The following is a 22,242-nucleotide window of genomic DNA, read 5'->3' as shown; positions in this document are numbered from 1 at the left end:
CCAATGTGCCAGATATATTCTTTTTCAAGACCATCCCATTCTTTCTTATCATTAGGGTCTCAACATCAATGTTATCTTCCCAGAGTGGCCTTCTTTGGTTCCAACCCGCACCCTAGTAGTCATTTCTTTTCACATCACCATGTCTTATTTTGAACATATAGCACTTATTATTACTAAATATTTTCTTATTTGTCTATAGATCCCTTTCCCACATGCCTAGAATGTAAGCTCCATGGGAATAGGGACCTGGTCACCCTCTTCCATCTTGTATTCCCTGGCACAGGCTATGTAAGCCCTCAGTACTTGTTTAGAGATCAAATAAAGAAATGAATAAACATCTTTTTAAAAGAGCCAGTCCTGTTCATAAACTGCCGTCCAATAAACCAGGAGGCTCAGAGGCGTTTCAAAATCCTAATTGCCTAGCCAGAAATTTTAGTCTTTAGAGTCACTCAATTGGCAACTGTCTTGAAATATCAGTGTAATTGTAAAAAATATTTACTAAAGGAGAATAGAAGTTCATGCTACCTTGCTAATACACTCATTCATTGAAACATGAGCCTGAGTTAGTAATCAGATTATTTTCACTTTGAGAATCAGAGGGAATGGGACCAAAGACAAAGAAATTCTAATGGAAGCAGGAAAGAGAGTACACAAAGAGTTGGCCCCATGGGGGCGCTACCTAATCAGGACAGGTAAGGGTGAAAAATTAGCAGGAGGCAGGAAGTTAATCCCCTAGAGGCCAAAATTGGAGAGGGTGAGAAGATTCCCTGAGTACTTTCCCTGTGCGAGCACTGTGTTAGATGCCTGAGGGATAATGAAGAAGTGAAACACTGACTTTGGATCTCAGTGCCTTCTGGGAAAGCTGACTCTATGGTGATTTCTGGTGAGAAAGGATGCTCAGGTTTAATAATATAATGCACAAACATTTTATTCTGCCACATCCCTGGTCTTCTCTCCCAGCATCAGTTAATATTCCTACAAGCAAAAGTCAGATTCAGGGTCTATAAAATTCACTAAAACACACAAATGTAAACATAAACGTTACTCTGCTATTTTGGAATGGATTCTGGCAATAATTATCAAATAAAGATACAAATACCTTCTTTGTTCATTTCCATGAACGACCTTTTTATGGCTTTGGGGACTAGTGTGAATCAGTAAATGTCAGAATTTGTGTTTCTGATAGGTGTTGGCCTTGTAAAACTAGAAAAAAGAAGTCACATTTTCTCTAACATATGAATGCACAAGTGATTCATTCTTAGCTTAGGATGGAAACATTTATTTTTGGCATTCTTGAAATCTTCTTCCTGAATTAGCTTCACAGATTTTTCTCAATAAGATGGAGATACTGGATGGGCTTCATTCACAAGGAAACAGCAAGATAAATGGAGTGACTAATGTCCATCAATTTGAAACTTGTAAATATTTATGAGAAAATTATATCTGTCTTCGTGAGGATTTCTGTTTGAATCTTGGATGTAAATATTATGTGCTCTGGCCTCTCTTTAAATTGTGGATTCTTGTATTAGTATTGCAATGCTACATGGCAAAACCAGTGTATGAAAATTTTGTATAAAATGGCTACACTGAATCTTGAACAAAAGGGACAATTTTGATTCTTTATTCATATGACCCTCCCCCAGTGGAGCATCACATTTTGGAATCAGTGACCTAAGTCCTGGATCAGCTAGATAACCCGTGGGCCCCACTACAAAATAAAAATGTGGGGCCTGTGTTAAAAAATTATTAAGAATTTCAAGATGGCAGAGCAGAGCATTAAACCCAACATGGGGCTCTTCTAAGCATGAGGCCATATGTGGCCACATAGGTCTTGAGCCTAGGCCCTGCCTAAGTTTTTATTTCAGATTCTCTGAGTATGAATGACCTGTTCAAGTGAACTTGCCATTTTGAACCTATCTTTCCCTAATTGCAGAATAGGTAAGAAGAAGAATACACCTTCAATTAAGCATACTGATTACTTGTAACATCTGAGGGAGGAAATCAAGTTGCTTACGTAATTGTGATCTTAAAGAGAAAATAAAATTTTAAAACCATTTTCTAGTGTCAGGGTTTCTCCTGACAAGGGTCTTCTTATTTAAACTTGGAACTCTTTCAGGAAGAGCTTCAAAATCACTTCAGAATATTAGTCCCAATTATTTACCACCCTGTAAATATTCTAATACTTTCCCTCTCATCTGGTGGTTGCCAGGCCTGGCTGATTATCGTAAATACTTGGGGAACCTTTAAAAAAAAAATCCAGATTCTCACTGCAGACCTATGCAATCAGAATCTCCTGGGTCTAGGATCCCTGTGAGAAAGCAGATAGATAGAAAATAAATAAATAAACAAACAAACAAACAAACAAATAAATAAATAAAACGTGCTTTTTGACCTACTTATCTTGACTTTTTAACTACATCCAGTCAGGCAGGTGAAAGGCTACTTGGGAGACTGTACAACTCAGTACTAGGAACTGTCATCCTCAGTAACAATGAAGAAAGTTTGTTAATTTCAACTTACTGGGTTGATACCGTCATATCCAAATAGAATGTTCAGAGACAGTCATCAGGAGGAAAAAGCTTCTGACACAAAAGTGTCAGAAGGACACAGAGTCATGAGAAAAATTATGCAAATACATACAGTCTTTAAAAAAATTGTAGTATACATTTTTTATTTTAAAAAACAACTATATAAGCTGGAAAGCCATCATAAGTATGCTTAAATCAGCAAACTTTTGAAGTGTTAGATTATTTTATATATTGTGTTTTGTGGTCTTTTTTTTAGTAGGTTTTTAAATTTTTTAATTGTGGTGAGATATACATAACATAAAATTTACCATCATAACCATTTTTAAGTCTATAGTTCAATAGTGTTAAGTATATTCACATTGTTGTGTAACCAATTTCCAGAACTATTCATCTTGCAAAACTGAAATCTAAACCCATTAAACTGCTCATTTTTCCCTCCTCAACCCCTGACAACCACCTTTCTACTTTCTGTTTCTGAATTTGATTACTCTAGATATCTTATACAAGTAGAATTGTACAGTATTTGTCTTCTTTTGTGACTGGCTTAGTTAACTTAGCACAATGTCCTCAAGGTTTATTCGTGTTATATCATGTGTCTAAATGTCCTTCCTTTTTAAGGCTGTATTCCGTCATATGTATATACCACATTTATTTATCCATTCATCCGTTGATGAACACTTGGTTTGTTAGTCTTTTGTTTTGTATTCCCCAAAGGCCATATCAAGACATCCCTTCAAAATAAGTGCACTGTTCTCCCCCAAAAGAATCCTATTGAATAAAATTTCTCCATTATTACTAACGGCAAATTTGTGTTTTGGCTGCCAGGTTTTAAAAAAAATAGCAAGTCAAACCATCTTTTGTTAAGATATCCAGGAAGGTAACATCATCTGTCTAAAAGTTCCAGGGTCCCCATTGGTAAATGTTGGCTAAATAGTGATCCCAACTCATCTTTGCAGCTCATTTACATGCAGTAGAACCAGAAGAATTAACAGACAGTTCAGCAAAGAAGGACTTGATTTTAAAGACCACTTTTCTTGCCAATATGACTTCACGAAGAAATGAAGTTCATCAGGTTCATGTAAACTCAGCTGGAACCTTTATATACATGTGGTAGAGTTAAGGAAATCCATGAACTTTCCATAAACATCCAAATATGCTGTGTTAGGGTGCTCTCAGCTTTCTAGTCAGTTCCCCTGCTTCCGTTTCCCTCCATCTCATCCTCTGATTAGAGATACATGCAGTTTGAGTCTTGTCTGAGACTTCTGCTTGCCTTGTATAAAGGAAATAAATAAGACCTCTTCTATATAGAACAGGTCCTGTCCTAAATCAGAAGAGAAGGCGAAGGCTCATCGAGGGTAGAAGGACTGGGAAGAATGAGTGAGGAAGCCTCAGATCAAAGATCACACGGAGCAGGTTAAAGACTTAAGATAATTGAGCAGACATAGCTTCATATTTAAGTTGATAAATTGGACCAAAGAGAGATTGCCAAAGGGAATTGGCAGATGTTGAAGGCATAGAATGAGAAGACATAGGACACATAATCAGCTTTTTGCTTCTATTACTTGAGCTGAGCTAAATGGGACTCAGATTTGCTCCCATGATAATACAAACCAATGTGGAAAAGTTGATTAAAAATACACTTAATACAGAAACTCCCAGACCTCTCTCCCACACAGCTTCCACAATCTAATAATTTGCCAGACTTTACCCTCCAGGTAGGAGACAGGAATATTCTTCTCGTGGAAATTTCTGACCAGCCCAAGGGAAATACTTTAAAATACTAACATGTAGAGTAGAGGGTGAGGAGGAGGAGAGTCAGCAGATAATCCACCCATATCACCCTGCACCTAGAGTGAAGATCGAAGCCTCATTTTTGAACTTCTAATCAGTTTTTAGTCTCCTATTCTTAACCAGGAGCACTACTAAGCAAAACAGATTAAAATACCGTTCTCTATGATTTTACATTCTAATGGGGAGGAGGCGGGCACAAAAAATAAATGGGTAAAACATGTAGCATTTTAGACAGCAATAAATGGTTTGGATGAAAACTGCATTTTGGTGGTTGTGAAATGCCACTTCTGGAGGATATTGCAAGAGTAGATTCAGTTAGGCTTGGGGGGGGGAAATCACACACATCTATTTAAGCCACCATCTTCACCCAGAAGCTTTGCGTATGAACGACTTTCAGTTCCTGAAACAAATTTGCCTGTGCTGGTGCCCAGGCTTCACTGTATTCAGTTCCCTGGATCTGGAACACTGGCTCCTCCGCCCTACCTTGCGTGCTAATTTCTGCGGAAGAATGAGATTTGGGGTTGTGCTTAAAATTAATTGGTTTAGCTTCACCTACTTATTTTTATTTGCATAGTCTGCACAAGGAAGAAGCTTCAGGTATTTTCCGCCAAGAAAACCCACAGTCTTTTATACTGGGTGAGTTCATTATAACAGCATCATTGAGATCTTACTGGTTAATTACCACAAGGTTAGTGAGCTGGTTTAACCTCCCATGACGGACACGTTGTTACAACCTCAAGTAAAGAAACACAATTCTCTGCAACAACATTCTAACATGTAGAATATAGTTCTGCAGCACAAACATTCATAGTCCCCAGGGGATGAATCAACAGTCCTTCCAAACAAAAAACCTGCCTCTGAATATTAAAGGAACACACTTTGCCCTTCTTAGTAAACAGAAAGAGGGAAATCTAACTTTACGATTACAAGACAGAGAATCATTATAGATTTAACTTAAATTCAATGGCAACACGTGTGTAAACATTCTCTAACCTCCTCTGTAACTTTTTAAAGAAAGTAATGACTAATCCAGTGCTATGTGAAGTTAAAAGTCCTTGTCACAACTCAAAGTTTCTCATTAAGCACTATTGAAGTGACTGTAATCACAACTACAACTTTAAATGAGGATGAGTCAAAACAATTGGAACTTACAATTTTGTTTCACCTTTTATAACTCAGTATGGTCATCACTCCTTCTGGAAGCCTTCCCTGATCCTCCAAGAAAGGCAGTGAAACCTGTACTCCCCCTCCCCTTATATACGTGTTACATTCTGATTGCCTTTGCCTGTTGCCTTTGCTTGAACACCCCAGTAGATTGGACACTTTTGGGAGCAGGAACAAAGTTTATCTTTTTCTCAGTTTATATATTTCTAATTATACAAGTGAACGAAAAGATAGACATCGTAATAGGGCATTAAATAGTTTATATATTTTTAATCTCAGCAATTGCCCGCTTTTATTAAGATGTTCATTTAGATTTAAAATAACATTTAAAATACACCATTAAAAAAATTAAATATTGAACCCTGTTCAGATGTTGCCTTCTCAGCGATGCCTTCCCTGACCATCCTCTCTAAAACTGCAAGTCACTTGCACTCCTTTAAGTGCCTTCTTTTCATGCTGCTTATGGAACCACCTGATGCTGTACCTCATTGTCTTCCAGGTCTATGGGAGATCTAGGAGAGTACCGGTCACAGTTTATCACCACTGCATCCTCAGTGCCTAGAACAATGCCTAGCATATTGTAGCAGCAAATGAATAACCCTCTTTAAAACAAATTTAAGTTATTAAGGGCTATGTTAATGGAGAGTAATTTTCAGAGTAAGAATATGGTTGATTAAGGCCTTTTGTTTTTTTAATGAGAAGAACACTGGCTATTATCTGAAGTGTTTTGCTTTTAAACCTATCCGACCACAACCCATAGTAGGGATACATTTGATATACCAACCAGGCACATCATATGAAGTACCGCTTTATTACAATGTGATGCTCTTTTCTTGTTTTCCCCTTTCTTTTCCCTTTCATTCAATTTTATGTTTTTAAAAAAGCTCATCTGACCCACTTAACTGATTTCATGACCCACTCACAGTTTGAAAAACTCTGCTCTAAAATGCTTTCACTTAATACCTAACTCATGAAAACAAAATAATGTCTTCACTATGGCCCTAGAAGTATGTCCTGAAACTTCCACCACAGCTCTGTTAATTGCTGAAAAGAGACCAAGAATTAGTTCCAGCTCAGTAAGCTTTTTAATATTTTTAGGTCTGTTGGACACAATACAATTTCTTCTAAACAATTTTATTCATTCAATGTTGTTCATTAAGGGTATTTTATGTTGTGTAAATAAAATATGCTAAAGTAATGGACCAACATATTAGTTAAAATTACTTTTGGGGGCCCATTTAGAGGGGAAAAAGGGAAATTTAGAAGTCATTATGTTTGAAGTATCAAGCATAGATGAAAAATATCTTTGGCAATGAATGATTATAAAAAAATTATAGGACATATAGATCCCTAGATATTGTAAAACTTCTCTTCATCTTATGATGAGGTAGGCCTTTAGATGGGAGAAAATTTTAGACCCTGAGTTTTGATATGGGATTATAGTAATAATATATTCTCCAGAAATGAAAAAAGTTGGGTCATGGTAATCATCATGGTGTGAATGTTCAGTCTTACTCAAAAGGAAACAGCCCAGGCAGAAAGCATTTGCAACAATACACAAAGAGGAAGTACAAATGACTAATGTATGGAAAAGTGTTTAACTTCACTGGAAATAAAAGAAATACAAACTAAACAGTGAAAAATTTTTAGCCTATCTAAATAACAAAAAATGTATTTTAAATTTTGCATCCATTAATTTTTTTACTGAGATGCCTAATATGAGTAAGAGGACAAGCACATGGTTGTCTATACATTGCTGAAAGGAATGAAAACTGCTACAACCTTTTCAGAAAATAATTTTGCAATATGGCCTTAAAAATGTGTATTATGATCATTTTATTTCCAGAAACCTATCCCAAGAGCATCATTTGAAATTTAGAAAATGGTTTTTCCCTTAAAGTTAGTAATCATATTACTATTGATAATACCAAAAATACTGGAAAAAAGGTTTAAGCTAAAGACAAATGGGTATAACCTTTGTTAAAATATTGGCATTTATCTGTCCATACATTTTTTTCCATGCATATATGCATATATAATTTTTTATTCTTTCAAAATCGGATAATTCTAGGAGATTTTTTAGTTACCAATATATCGTCAACACCTTTCCATGCCAATAAACATAGTTCTACCATATTTTTAATAGCTACATATATTCTGCATTATGACTATGCTGTGATGTATTTAACCAAATTGCCCATTTTTGATACCCATAAATCAATGTTTTTCAAACTGCAGTTCATGATCCTTAGTAGGCCATGAAATAAATGTAGGGGGTCATTATTATACATTAAATATTACACCTTTATAATATGTTATGCTAAATAATTGTTAGAACAAGTCCTTCCTTAACCATACTTTTGTTTTTCTAAATTACATTGGTTGGTCTTATAAGTTTAGTCTAAAAAGCTGATGCTTAAACTTATTTTGAATAGGTCCAAGAAAAATATTGTGGAAAGTTCACATTAAATGTATAAATGAATTTGGGAATTGGTGCCTTTTAATAACGAATCTTCTCCTTCCTAATTAAAGTGTGTCTCTTCACAATAATTGTCTTCTTTTATGCCTCTAAGTCAAGCTGTAGAGGACTCTTCATACAGGCCTTCATATTTCTTAAGTTTATCCATTGGTGTTTAATATTTAGTTTTGTGATTGTAAAAATATTTCCACTATTTTTTTCCAATGAAACACAGCCATCTGTAGGAAAGATTCCTATGTTTATACATGTATTTTGTAACTGAGCATACTGAATTCTAAAAATATTTTCCCACCCACGTGGAACTCCAGTGAGAATGAGGGCTATGAAATGTAACTGAAAAGTTTTGCTCCCATCCCTCTTCCTTCCCCAATCACATTTTACCTGAGTCACTTTCATTTCATTAAATATAAGTGCCATGAAACCAAAAACAGCAGCATAAGGACATCTGTACGACCACATCTCTTTCTTCAAAGAGAAGAATGGATTTCCAAGTAAACATGATTTAACAATGCATAACAGGACCCACCTGCAGTGGCTTTATCTGTCCCCCTTTGTCAGCAGCTGCACATCCTGAAACCGTGTTCTCCCAGAACAGGAAAAGCAGAAAAGACCCCTCGGTCGGGTCAACTCTGCTCCTGTGTTTTGTGAAGGTTGTTACATGTGTGTATGTCATATTGTACTATTACCCTCATTTTACAAGTGAGAAAACTTCATCCACTTCACTTCATCCACTCCTTCAAATATTAAGTATTGGTCTGTGAAGAGACTATTATTTTGAGAAAGTGATGACTAAAATAGTTCTCACAGAGAATATCCTGAATTAAGACTCTGTCTAAATCTCTAAGTAGACACTTGGAATATGTTTCCCACTTTTGGATACTGGTTTTTTATGAAAGGCTAGGGACTCTTTTGAGTTGGGAATGGCTTATGTGACATTACGGCTCCTCCACCTGGTATGAGACCACCCATGCGCCCACCCATTGGGCTTCCCCAGTAGACATGCCCCCCACCCCCGGAATAAGACCCACTCTACCAGGATTTAGAGGTCCACCTCCCCCAGGATGCATCGACTGAGACCCTAGGATACTACTCGTCCTTCCTAGTCCCTTTTTTCCCTGCAATGCATCTTATGAAACTGTGAAGTATTGTGAGCTTTTGTCCCCTCTTTGCTGCATTAATATTAACTAATAAAGGCATAGAGCAATTAAGTTGCAAAAAAAAAAAAAAAGTATTGAGCACCTACTATGCACTAGGTTTCCTTCTATGGCCATGAACAAATGAGAGTTCTCACCTTCAGGAAAGTTACATTTTAATGGGGCAGACATGTATAAACAAAACTACCTTGTCCAAGGTCATGCAGCTGAATTTAAGTCTGGCTGCAGAGCCTGTGGGCTTGACCTCTACACTATGCCACATGGAGAGGGTAGAAAATGTGGGCTCAGGAGAAGGTGAGCTGCCATCTCCTGAAAAGCCTCAGAGGACAGCATGATTTGGGTGAGCTGACAACAGTCCGGGTGTGATCTCATTCTACAGGTTCCACCCAAGGAGGGGTATCTTCTAGAGAAAGTTGGTTCTTCTTCTTCTTTTTCACAGCATTTTATGTGCTCATCTTTCCTGATGCCTGCAGCCCACCTACCTACGCAGAGTTCTTGCTTTCACATCCTTGCTAGCTCAAATGCCAATACAAACTAAGATATTAATGATTGATAGAAAGCTAACTTATTTCAGCAGAGCCCAATAATGAGGCTGATACCAGATTGTCACATACATAGTTGACCAGTGTACAGAGAAATATTTGCGTGGAGTTAGGCAAAACACTTTCAGTATCATTCACAATTACCCTTAGAAATAGGGCAGTTGGTTTAAAGGGCTACCGCCTGAAGTTACAAAGATTGAATTATTAATTTTTGAACATCAATTAACTTTTACTTGATAAAATTCCATTTACCAGCCTGTTCCTTTATTAATGAAATCAATGCTCTTCTTGCTTTACAAATGTAGACATTTGATAGATCTAGATCTTTTCTAAATACCCAGAGTTAATCTTCATTTACTAGTTTCAGGATTCACCTAGATTTTAATTTTTTATAAAAATAGTTATATTATATAGCTCCTTTTAAATCTTTGGAGTTAGGTAGGCTTTTATCTTAATCCAGGGTTTATTTGAGAACCCTAGAAAGTTTATAGAAGTTGCTTCTATTAAACACTGTTGGTAGTTTAAGTACAGGAAAAAATTTTTTTTCCCTGCTATTAATTTGGCTTGGTGTCAGATATCGTTAGGTCCCTTGGAAATAAGCTTCAAAATTTTAGCTTTCATTAAAAACTAATTTGTGGGTTTGTTGATGTTGTTGCTACCGCTCTTGTTGTTTTTGGATCTTTGAAAGCTAGAGAAGAAAGGGGAAACCAAAGGGAAAACCTCCCACATCCCGTAGCCTTTCTGTTAGCACTGCCCAGAAGTGCGGTTTATCCCTCTGAATTCTCTGCAATTAAAGTAGTTCACGCAAATTTGGTAAGCACACTTGCTATCGAAAACTTTACATGCCTTTTTTTTTTTTTAGTACATCATGTGAAATCTTTGCAAACAGAAGAACCTTTTATTCACTGACAAAGAGAACAGTGATTCTAGACAAGCAGCTCCCTTGTCTTCTCAAAAATAAGAAAGAGAATCTGTTCCGTATTTCTGTGCAGAGTCACCAGAATGAAAACCGCATATTGTGTGTTATTTCTCCTTTATTTTGTGAATGTTTTCTAGCCAACAGTGAAAATTATTTATGTAAACTACCTCATGCTTTCTGCAAACGACCTGAGAAACGGAAATATTCTTAGGTCGCTCAGGGTCAAGAATTACATTACTGAGCAAACTGAACAAAGTATTAACTTACTTGTCCTCGGGAATTTGAAATAAAAGAGAGACACTGATGGAATGATTCTCCTTCATACATTCCTGAGTGGGCAATAGTGTATTCACTACGCAACATGGATCAAGTGTCTTTGGGCTGTTGGCTGGACACAGAAAATAAGACACAGCCCCTGCCCTGGCACAGCTCCGTTTTGGAAGGGAGGCAGGCAGGTAAACAAACAATTCCAAGGCGGGGAGACTCATGCCCTAGTCAGGAACACCTGGCAGGCACAAGGGACGGCCCCACTCCACCCCCCATCCCTCCCAGAGACTCAAAGCCAGCAAGGGAAGAAAGATACAAATCACAGCAAAATAATGCACTGATTTTTAAATCCTTACTGAATCCAACCAACACTGCACAGACATCTAGACGGCCACCACTCATTGACTGTATGCCTGGGTGGCTACAGACCATAAATGGTGTAATTTAGAGAGGACTTCTAATGCAGGCCACTTCTATTTTAAAAGAGGCCTTCCTGGGGAAGTGCTATTGGACTGAAGTGCTAAAGGAAGTTCCTGTCATTTTGTCATTTGGTCTGAGGCTCAGGATACAGCCAAGCATCCCTGTCTTCAAAGACCACAGTGAATTCACTCCAAGACTCCAGTTAATAATAATTTATTGAGTGTCAGCTAAGTGTTTTTGGCTTCTGTGTCACCTCTTCCAAGAGGCCCTCACTGACAAAGGCAGACCTAAGCTGACGCTAGAGAGGCTTACTTAACATTTCAGAGCTCCTCATTTACATGGGCCCTTTCTGAGTGCTGGGACGGACTCTGGCCATCTATTCACATGCTTATGTGTTTTTATAAATGTTGCAAACATGAAATCTTTTATGCACAGTCAGTAAAACAGAAGGTTACTCTCTCTTACACTCCAATTGTCCCACCCTCATGCTACCTCTTATCAGGTGGCATTGGAGTGGCTATGGGCATTTTGGAGACCTGCCTAAGAGGAAGTTGATTTCAGGATTCATTTCATTTGAGTTTAGGGAAGATATTTAAGTGATTTGCAATCATTTCCTTGTGTAGGTACGTTATTGCTAGGTGTCCTTCCGCACAGTAGGGATTTCCTGGAATACTCCTGTCACTTGCTGTGGACTGCTTATTGTTGCCATATACAGGTATCTCATTATGACTATGCCCACAACACCCAGTGACCAGAAGATGGGGAGCATGGAAGGAGAGTGAGTTTGAAATGCGTGGAGTTGGAAGCCAGTCTGCGGTACATCTTTCCAAAGCTTACAGCTCATCTATGAAAGAAACTTAATACAGACTTTCCCAACTTGACAATAACCCTCAATCCTGTGATTTTACCAAATAACAAGTTCTGAAGCTGAAAGAAACTTTAACATAATATCAATAAAAATTTTTTTTTGATTTATCTTTTTAGGGGAATGATCAAAATGCCTTTATGCTCTTAATAAAGAGGATACTACCAAATATTATCACATGGGAAGGTAATCCAAAAATGTGCAGTCAAATTATGTAGGAAAAGGTATTATAGAGGTATGTCAGGGAGTTAATATAAATATCATGTTATTTTTTCCTGGATTTTGTCATGTTTGAGGTATTTATTACCTTTCACTATTTGTCGCAATTGTTATTGTAGTTTGTTGTGATTTCTTCTTTTGAATAAATCTGCATGTTTGCACTAGTTTTATATTTATGACTTTGTATTCTTTTACTTTAGAAGAGTCCCCCTACGTTGTCAGTTTCAGGTTCCACAAAAATCTGAACATACCCCCTGTTTCATGGCCTCCGGATCTAAAGTAATCACACAGATTCCTCTTATGACACTGCAGGTTCATTCTCTCCTGGCCCTTACACCATCTGACACTTTCCCTTGTGAATATACATAGCAGGTGTAGATGCTCTGTCCAGAGCCCCTTTACCAGTGGGTGAGCCTGCACCCCACCTCCTGTGAACGGCGCAGCTGACAGCCTACACCTGTGACCATCTCGGCCGACTCATCTTTGACTGCAGGGCCCCTTCACCTCAGGTGGCCAAGGACTGATGGAGACAGGGCTAGATAAGCTTCATCAGAGCCTCAGAGTGCAACTGGATGATGCAGTGATCAGATGGGGAGATGCATGCCAGGCACCCGGTGATCAGACCGAGGTGGGCTTTGACCTGAGCACTCCCCTGCTCAGTTTCCTCCCCATCTCCATCCTGGTTCCCTCAGCCTTTATGGACTTTTTCCTGAATAAATCATGTGCACCCAAATCTCAGCCTCAGGCTGATGATGTTTTGTCTGCTGATGATCTGTCTCCTTTCCTCACTAGAATCTAAAGTCAAGAGAACAGAAACTTGATCTGTCTGCTTGCCGCCTACCCCTATGGCCTGGTGGTGTTTAGTCATTACAAGAACAGGGGGTGAGATGAAGAAACAAAGAATGAAAATAGAAATTCCAATTACTCCACACGTATTTTCTCAATCTTCATGACAACTCTGAGGTAAACCTTGTTTTCTTTTCCTATTACACGTGGGAAGTTGAGACAGCGCTTTGGTTAAGTGTCTTCCTCAAAGTAACACCCTTGAGGAGTGCATTGGCTGAGCCCACTGGTTCCTTGCTAGCACCATCCTCTGGCCTCCAGGGAGGGGACCCAGCATTTCCCTGCATCACTCTGCCCCAGGCGTGGGCGTGGGCCCTCCCTGATCCAGTGCAGAACAGGCTGTGTGCATGATGCAGGGGCACGTGGCACAGAGAATGATTCAGAGACACTGCACAGTCAGGACCCAAACTGAGCCCTTTCCTCTGCCCAATCCTGCTGCCCTCCTGGGTTACCCCCAGTGATGAGGGGCAGCCACCCCTCATCAACAGAAGTGCTCCAGGCAATTCCACAACCTGAGACTGGGCCACCTGTTGCCCTGCTACCCCTACCACACATGCTCCTCGCCCGGTCTGTTCCCTCCTCTCAAATCGACCTCTTCCCAGGATAGCTGATGAGTGGTCTCTCCCTTCCGGACACCCTCACTTCCCTGGGATCAAAAAGCTAAGTTTATAACATCTGGAAGTATACTTCCAAAATCTGTTTCTTACTCTTTGTCATTCTGGAACTTTGAAATTGAGATATAATTGACATACAACACTATAAGATTAAGGTGTACAACGTATTGGTTTGATACATTTTTATATTGTTGTATGATGACCACGGTAGCCTTAGCTCAAACCTCTCACACCACATAATTACCATCCCCTTTTTTTCTGTGGTGAGGACAATTAAGATTGTTCTAGTCTCTTAGCATCTTTGAATTTTATTACACAATATTGTTGACTATAATCACTATACTGTGCATTAGATCTCCTGAACTTACTGATCTCCTAGTTGCCAGTTTGTGTTCTTAAATAATATTTCCCCAACACCCCCACCCCCTAGCTCCTGGCAACCACCATTGTACTCTCTGTTTTTATGGCTTTTTTAGTTTCCACATATAAGTGAGATCCTACCATATTTGTCTTTCTGTGTCTGACTTATTTCATTTAGCATAATGCCTCCAAGATCCACCCATGTTGTTACAAATGGCAGGAATTCCTTCTTTTTCATGGCTGAATACTATTCCATCGTGTATGTATACACCACATCTTCTTTATCCATTCATCTACTAATGAACACTTAGATTGTTTCCATATCTTAGCTATTGTGAATAAGACTACAATGAACATGGATGTGCAGATACCTGTTTAAGATACTGATTTCAATTGCTTTGTCTCTACTTTCAGTTTTAGATACCGATTTCAATTCAATTGCTGGGTATCCAGCAATACCTAGGAGTGGGATTGTTGAATCACGGGGTCATTCAATATTTAATATTTTGAGGAATCTCCATACAGCTTTCCATTATGGCTGTACCATTTTACATTCCCACCAAGAGTGTATAAGGGTTCCCTTTCCTCCACATCCTTGCCAACATTTGTTATCTCTTGTCTTTTTTGATAATAGCCATCTTAATAGGTGTGAGGTGATATCTCATTATGGTTTTGATATGCTTTTCCCTGATGATTAGTGATGTTGAGTGTCTTTTCATATACCTATTGGCCATTTATATGTCTTCTTTGAAAAAAATGTCCATTCAGATCCTTTGCTCATTTTTAATGGGATTATTTGCTTTTTTGCTATTGGGTTGTATGAGTTTTTTATGTGTTTTGGATATTAACCCCTTATCAGATACATGGTTTGTGAATATTTTTGCCCATTCTGTAGGTTGCCTTTTCAATGTATTGATTGTTTCCTTTGCTGTGCAGAAGTTCCTTAGTTTAATGTAGTCCCACTTGTTTTCTCTTTTGTTGTCTTCTCCAATAAATCATTGCCAAGACCAATGTCAAGGATCTTTTCCCCTATATTTCCTTCTAAGAGTTTTATAGGTTTCAGGTCTTACATTTAAGTCTTTGATCCATTTTGAGTTAATTTTTGTGAGTGGTGTAAGATAGGTGTCCTGATTTTATTCTTTTGTATGTGGATATCCAGTTTTCCCAGCACCATTTATTGAAGACTGTCTTTTCCCCTTGTGTATTCTTGGCACCCTTGTCAAAAATTACTATAGCATATAAGCATGGGTTTGTATCTGGACTCTCTATTCTGTTCTCTGTTATTTACTCTTAAAATGACTCTCTGCCCAGCTCTGCTTTTCAGTTTCTCCTTGGAAAACTTTCATGAAATTGAATGTGTCCTCATCAGTGACTACTTTCTTTCAGAAAGGTAAGTCAAGGTACATGCACTGAGTGTTTTATAGTCTTGTTATGGGCATGAGACGAAACCACATGAGACAATTATTGGGTAGTACAAAAATAAATTATAAGACAGAGAATTAAGTTGTAATAGAAAGTAAAAATACTTCTGTCTGAGCCTCTCCACAGAGAGAGCAATATCAGTTGTTGTTGGCTGCAGTTGTTGGTAAACCACAGAAGTGATGCATTTCCTCTTGGTGCTAGTTCACACATCACTGAAGGTGACAAAGTGAGCTTCAGGCGCCGGCTCATCACCAGCCACTGTCATAGACCGGACCAGAGGAGTCAGCCTCCAACTTCCTTTTGCTGCCCTCTTTTTTTTTTTTTTAATTGAGTTTTATCGAGTTTTTTTTATTCAGTTTATAATGTTGTGTCAATTTCTAATGTATAGCACAATGCTTCAGTCATACATAAATATACATATATTCATTTCTATATTCTTATTCTGCTGCCCTCTTATCCCTCCTTCAACAACTGATTCTCTTTCCTGTCTTCCCCTTTCTACCTTTCTGTTTCTTCTCTCCTAGTATCTAACACTGCTCTTCTCCTTTTTTCCTTAGAATTTAAGATTTGATCACATATTCTACTTTTGAGGTCTGAAATTTATAGAAGAGAAAGGGCTCCTGAGCCTCACATACCTGGGTGCAAATGCAGACTTGTGCCTTTTGGGCAAGTTATATAACCTCTTGTATGGCTGTTAGCATAACTGATGCCATCTTGGGCCCTTACAGTTTCTCCTGTCCTCCTGCTGACCCTACCCAGGACTGTACTGTGCAGTAAATCACCTCTCTGCCATCCAGGGCTTTGTAGTTAATAGATAATGTTTAATAATCTTTAGGACCAGGTAGCCTCTATGCTCTGTTAGTCCCCAAATAGTGATGAAAACTTTCACTGGTGTTTTCCTGGCACCCACGAGACTAGTTGCCCGTTCATAAATCTTGACTCAGGAATGCGTGCTGTTTCCAAGAACCAACCCCCATACCCTGGGCTAACTGTAAATTGTCCCAATGGCCCCTCAGTGGTGCTGAGTGCAGCTGCAAATGCTTCCAGATGGCTGTTGCCCCATCACAGCGTGTGAGTAAGTGACCCTATAATAAATTCATCCATTGATTATATTGAGCTGCCTGCCTCGTTTTTCAGTCTCAGGATACCTTCTTAGTACCATGGGCACTTTTCATTCCCTCCGTCCTTCAACACCTCTCAGAGCTCTTGTCTCCTTATCCGTGGACACGAGGACACTAATCTCTCTCATTACATTACTTGGAGGAATAAATAAGATGATTTACCTGACACATAGCTGGGTCTCGGTAGCTGGTTATGTATCCCCTACTTCATTTCTCCTTATTTTGTTTTTGCAGTACTATGCATGCACTAGTCATTAAATAGTCTTATTGAATGAGTATTTACGGTGAAAAAGAATATGAAAACGAATATATGTATATTCATATATGACTAAAGCATTGTGCTGTACACCGGAAATTGACACAACATTGTAAACTGACTATATTTCATTTTAAAAAAGTTTTTTAAAATGAGTATTTAGAGTTTAATTTGGTAGACGTTCATATACTTGGAGTGATGGAGGTTTGGATGATTTAATCATTACTATTATAACCCATTTATCATTTGATGTCAGGCACTGGGATTAGGGAAATACTTTTCATATAATATCTGACACGACCCTCCCCAAACATATAAGGTAGGCATTGCTTTGATTGTTTGTAATACAGCCTGCAATGTTCAAGATCCACACTTCATTTTACATATTAAGAAGGTGAGGCTTAGAGGGGTTGAGTAATTTACATGAGCAGAATTTTGACTCCAAAACCCAAACCCTGACCCAGCAGATTAGACTGCAGGTTGATTGTTATTCATAATCCCCAGCAGCCCCATAAGGAAGTTAGCGCCCCATCACTGGAGAAACATTTGTTTCCTGAGTACAACGTGGAATCATCCTTCTTAAAGAGAGTAGTAAGCAATGCGCAGTTATACAAAATGGGAAGATCTGACACAGGGCCATGTTGTTCCATTGGAAAGAATGTCTATTCAGGGCAAGAAGATGGAAAAGTTAGAGGTCTGGGAGGAAAATGTATTGAGAGAGACGTTGTACGGCAGCCCACAGCTGATGGATAACAGAAAGTTCTACTGAGGAGTTTTACTAGGGTGTTTGCAGCTTAAGATACAATATTTGCCTTCTTTTTGTCTTCTACAGCATCTCTACTAAGACTGATAATGTTCTCTGAAGCTCTGTGTAAACTGAGCCCTGTTTTCAAAGCTGGAGAAGAGACAGTTCACAAGAACCCAGGACACCTGGGTTACAGATTAATGAGATCCAGACCTTCTTTTCCTGTCTTCTTTTCCCACCATTTTCCTTCTCTTCTACATCTACAGCCTTGTCTTTCAGGCATGTGCCGTTATTACTTCAGCTTCCGCTACAAAAACTTTAAAAGCCCCTAGAGAGGATCTAGATGTGAACATGATAAGGCTCCCTGGGAGTTCACTGGAGTCTCATATATCCTTTGGATGAAGCAAAGAGTCAGAGTCAGAGTCAGATGTGTGTCTGTTTTTCTGTATAACTAGATCTATAAGGATATTGACATTTCAGTCATTGTAACACCACCAAATTTGTGTTGGACTGTCACAGAGTGTGTCCAAATCAGTTCGTAATTGAACTGTTTTCTAACAAACAGGTCACAAGTGCAACCTTTAAAAAATAAGTTGGCAAAATCCTAATAATGTGCTCTCTCATCTTACATAGAAACTGCTAATAGATCAGATTGCCCACTGCCATGTGCGAAGTGGAAGAGCAGCTAGAGCACAGACTGCGGGTCATGTTTAAAATGCCGGGGTGCAGAGAGGAGAAATGGGTGAGGGTGCTCAAAGGGTACAAACTTCATTATAAGATGAGTAAGTTCTGGGGATCTAATGCACAACATAGTGACCATAGTTAACAATAAAGTATTGTACATTAGAACATGGCTAAGAAAGCAATTTTAGATGTTCTTGCCACACACAAACACACAGTACGTAAGTACGTGAGGTAATGGATGTGTCAACTAACCTTATTGTAGTGATCATTTTGCAATATAAACATATATCAAATCATTATGTTGTGCACCTTAAACTTCACAGTGTTAGGTCAATCATATCTCAATAAAGCTGGAAAATAAGTAAATAAATAAATTTTAAAAATAGAATCACAACAATAACAAATAATAATAAAATGACACCAATCCAAAAATGGGCAGAAGACTTAAACAATTCTCCAGTGAAGACATACAAATGGCCAATAGGCACATGAAAAAATGCTCAATATCGCTAATTATCAGAGAAATGCAAATCAAAACTACAATGAGGTATCACCTCACACCAGTCAGAATGGCCATCATTAAAAAGTCCACAAATGATAAATGCTGGAGAGGTTGTGGAGAAAAGGGAACCCTCCTACACTGTTGGTGGGCATGTAGTTTGGTGCAGTCATTAAGGAAAACGGTAAGGAGATTCCTCAAAGAACTAAAAATAGACTTACCATATGATCTAACAGTCCCACTCCTGGGCATATATCCAGAGGGAACTCTAATTTGAAAAGATACATGTGCATCCCAATGTTCATAGCAGCACTATTTACAATATTTATACCATTTACAATAGCCAAGACATGGAAACAACCTAAATGTCTATTGACAGATGACTGGATAAACAAATTGTGGTATATTTATACAATGGAATACTACTCAGTCTTAAGAAAGAATAAAATAATGCCATTTGCAGCAAAATGGATGGACTTAGAGATCATCATTCTAAGTGAAGTAAGCCAGAAAGAAAAAAAAAAATCATATGATATCACTCATATGTGGAATCTAAAAAAAAAGAAAAAAAGGGGACACTAATGAACTCATCTACAAAACAGAAACAGACTCGCAGACATAGTAAACAATCTTGTGGTTACCAGGGAAGAGGAAGTGGGAAGGGATAAATTTGGGAGTTTGAGATTTGCAAATGCTAGCCACTATACATAAAAATAGATTTAAATTTTTCTTCTGTATAGCAGAGGGAACTATATTCAGTATCTTGTAATAACCTTTGATGAAAAAGAATGTGAAAATGAATATATGTATGTATATGCATGACTGGGACATTGTGCTGTACACCAGAAATCAACAAATTGTAACTGATGAAAAAATTTTAAAATAAAGTAAAATGACAGTAATGCCTGCAAAATAAAGACCAATTGATAGAGGCTGGATATCCCAAACTGTTTAGAGAGGTCTGAGGTACACTAGTCTGGAAAGTTTAGTACAGGCTTCTTAAATTTTAACATGCAAGTGAATGACCTGGAGAGCTCATTAAAATGTGAATTCTGATTCGACAGGTCTGAGTTGCAGCCTGAGAGTCTGCATTTCTAAAAAGCTCTCAGGTGATGCCAGTGCTGCTGGTCCCCAGACCACACTTTGATGGAGCTAGGATTTGATGGGTGGTAACTGTTCCCTCTCTTGCATACTCTGCTTGATACCAGAAAAACCAGTTACTGAAGAGGGACACAAGCTGGGCCCGTAGGTATGAGCTCCTGAACTGACATTTCCTACATGTAAAAAGAGTTCAGGGCAGTTGCACTGCATTGACTTTATAAATATTTGTTTTTCTGATCCCAAGATTGCTCCATGTACCTGTATAGTCCAAACTTTCAACAATCTGAAGGTTTACCCACGATTTTAAAGTAACGTTGGTAGTTTGTTTAGGTGAACCATGATCTTAACATATCAAACTCAAAGGAGTTAAAAGACACTAGGGTTGACTTGCTGGCCATGATGGTCTTGTTGTTCTGTTTGTCAGTTTGACAAGGCAGACATCTATTCCAGGGAGCCAAGTGCAAGTGTGAGAAAGCTATTTCCTACCTGAGATTTGAAGAAAGCAGAAATAAGGTGCTGGAGACAAAGGCTGCATCAGAAGATGTACAGGAATAATTTCTTTCAAGAAGTTAGATGGCAATAACTTCTTATGGCTGTTTAGTGATTTACAATTATAGAACAACTTCATCTGAGCTATGTCATTTAATTGTCAAGAAAACTCTAGGAGGCAGCTTTTTTCCCCTTTTTTTTTAAACGGGTGAACAAACAGGGCTGAGAAGTAAAGTGATTTACTCAAAGTCACCTGCTCGTTTTGAGCTGGGACTAGAACAGAGATCTTCTGTTCTGGTCCTCCTCTCATTACGACATTGGCAACTACATCATATCTTTGTTCCCACTATCCTTTCCTAGACAGACATCAGTAAATGATCCCAGAATTCTTTTCCACTGAGCTCTTAGCTTCATAACCTTCCCAACTCCATGCCCTAGAAAGCTAGAAAGCCACTACTAAGGAACTGGACCTGGTGTGGGATAAGTAACCTATCTCCCCTCTGGAAGCACTAACTTTTATTATCCACAAGGACTGATTATAAACAGACTCACTTTCTGTGGAGATCTATAAAGGGATAAGTATTCATTTTCCAGGTCTAGTTATAACTAAAGACTCTAGAGGTCCTTTCCAATCCTGGAATTCCATGAAGTTAACTTCCTAGTTATGATTTTTCCATGGCTTTGAGCTGAAGTGAGGGGTTATCTATGCAGAGACAGGCAGAATTCTAAGATGGGTCTTCTGATTTCCTCCCTAATGTTCCTACCTATGTAATCACCTCCCCTTGAGTTTGGATGGGGCTGGTAACTTGTTTCTAGTCAACAGAATATGGCAAAGAGGAAGGGATTTTGCATTTGTAATTAAGGTCCCAAATCAGTTGACTTTGAGTTAATCAAAAGGGAGAGTATCTCGGGCAGACCTGATTTAATCAGATAAATGTCTTTAACAGAGGACTGGGCTCTCCCTTCAGTCAGAGATTCTCTCTCCAATGCTGGCTTTAAAATATAGGGCCATGTTATGAGTCTATGGAAAGGGCATATGGCAGGGAGCTGCAGGTGCCTTCAGAACTGAGAGCAGCCACCTGCCATAACCAGCAAGTAAACAGGAATCTCAGTTGTGTAACCACAAGGAATTGAGTTCTGCCAACAACCTGAAGGGGCTTGGGAGCAGATCTTTCTCCAGTTGAGCCTCCAGATGAAAACACAGCTTGGCTAACACCTTGCTTATAGCCTCCACCCTAAGCAGAGGACCCAGCTAGCCATGCCCAGACTCTTGACCCACAGAACTTGTGGGATAATAAAAATTATTGTGCTAAGCTGATAAATTTATGATAATTTTCTATGCAGCAATAGAAAACTAACACCCATGCCTTATTTTGCACTTGCATCATTAAGTCTTAATCTTGCTCTGTTCCTTGATTCTGCACCTATTTACTTCTTCAAAATGCCAGTTAAAGCTCACCTAAGCTCAATTTTGTCTGAACTTGAGAACAAAGTAGAGCAAAATAGGACCCTGAAGGTGGCAGAACTCCTCCCTGGAATAGAGGGAAGACCTCACTCCACACCCCCATGTTTCTGAATTATATTACAGCCCAGTTGACACATGTCTGTGAGATCAGTACAAACCACAGAACAATTCTTACACTTTACCATAATTTTCCAACACCAAGAACCACCATGGCAAAAACTCACTTAATGATATGCATTCTGGGCAGTCCTGCTTGAAAGTCCTGTTGGAGTAAACAATTAAACTTGACTTGGTT

The sequence above is a fragment of the Camelus dromedarius genome, chromosome 11, assembly GCF_036321535.1.
Source record: "Camelus dromedarius isolate mCamDro1 chromosome 11, mCamDro1.pat, whole genome shotgun sequence".
NCBI lineage: Eukaryota > Metazoa > Chordata > Mammalia > Artiodactyla > Camelidae > Camelus > Camelus dromedarius.
Note: the sequence above shows the minus strand (reverse complement) of the source record.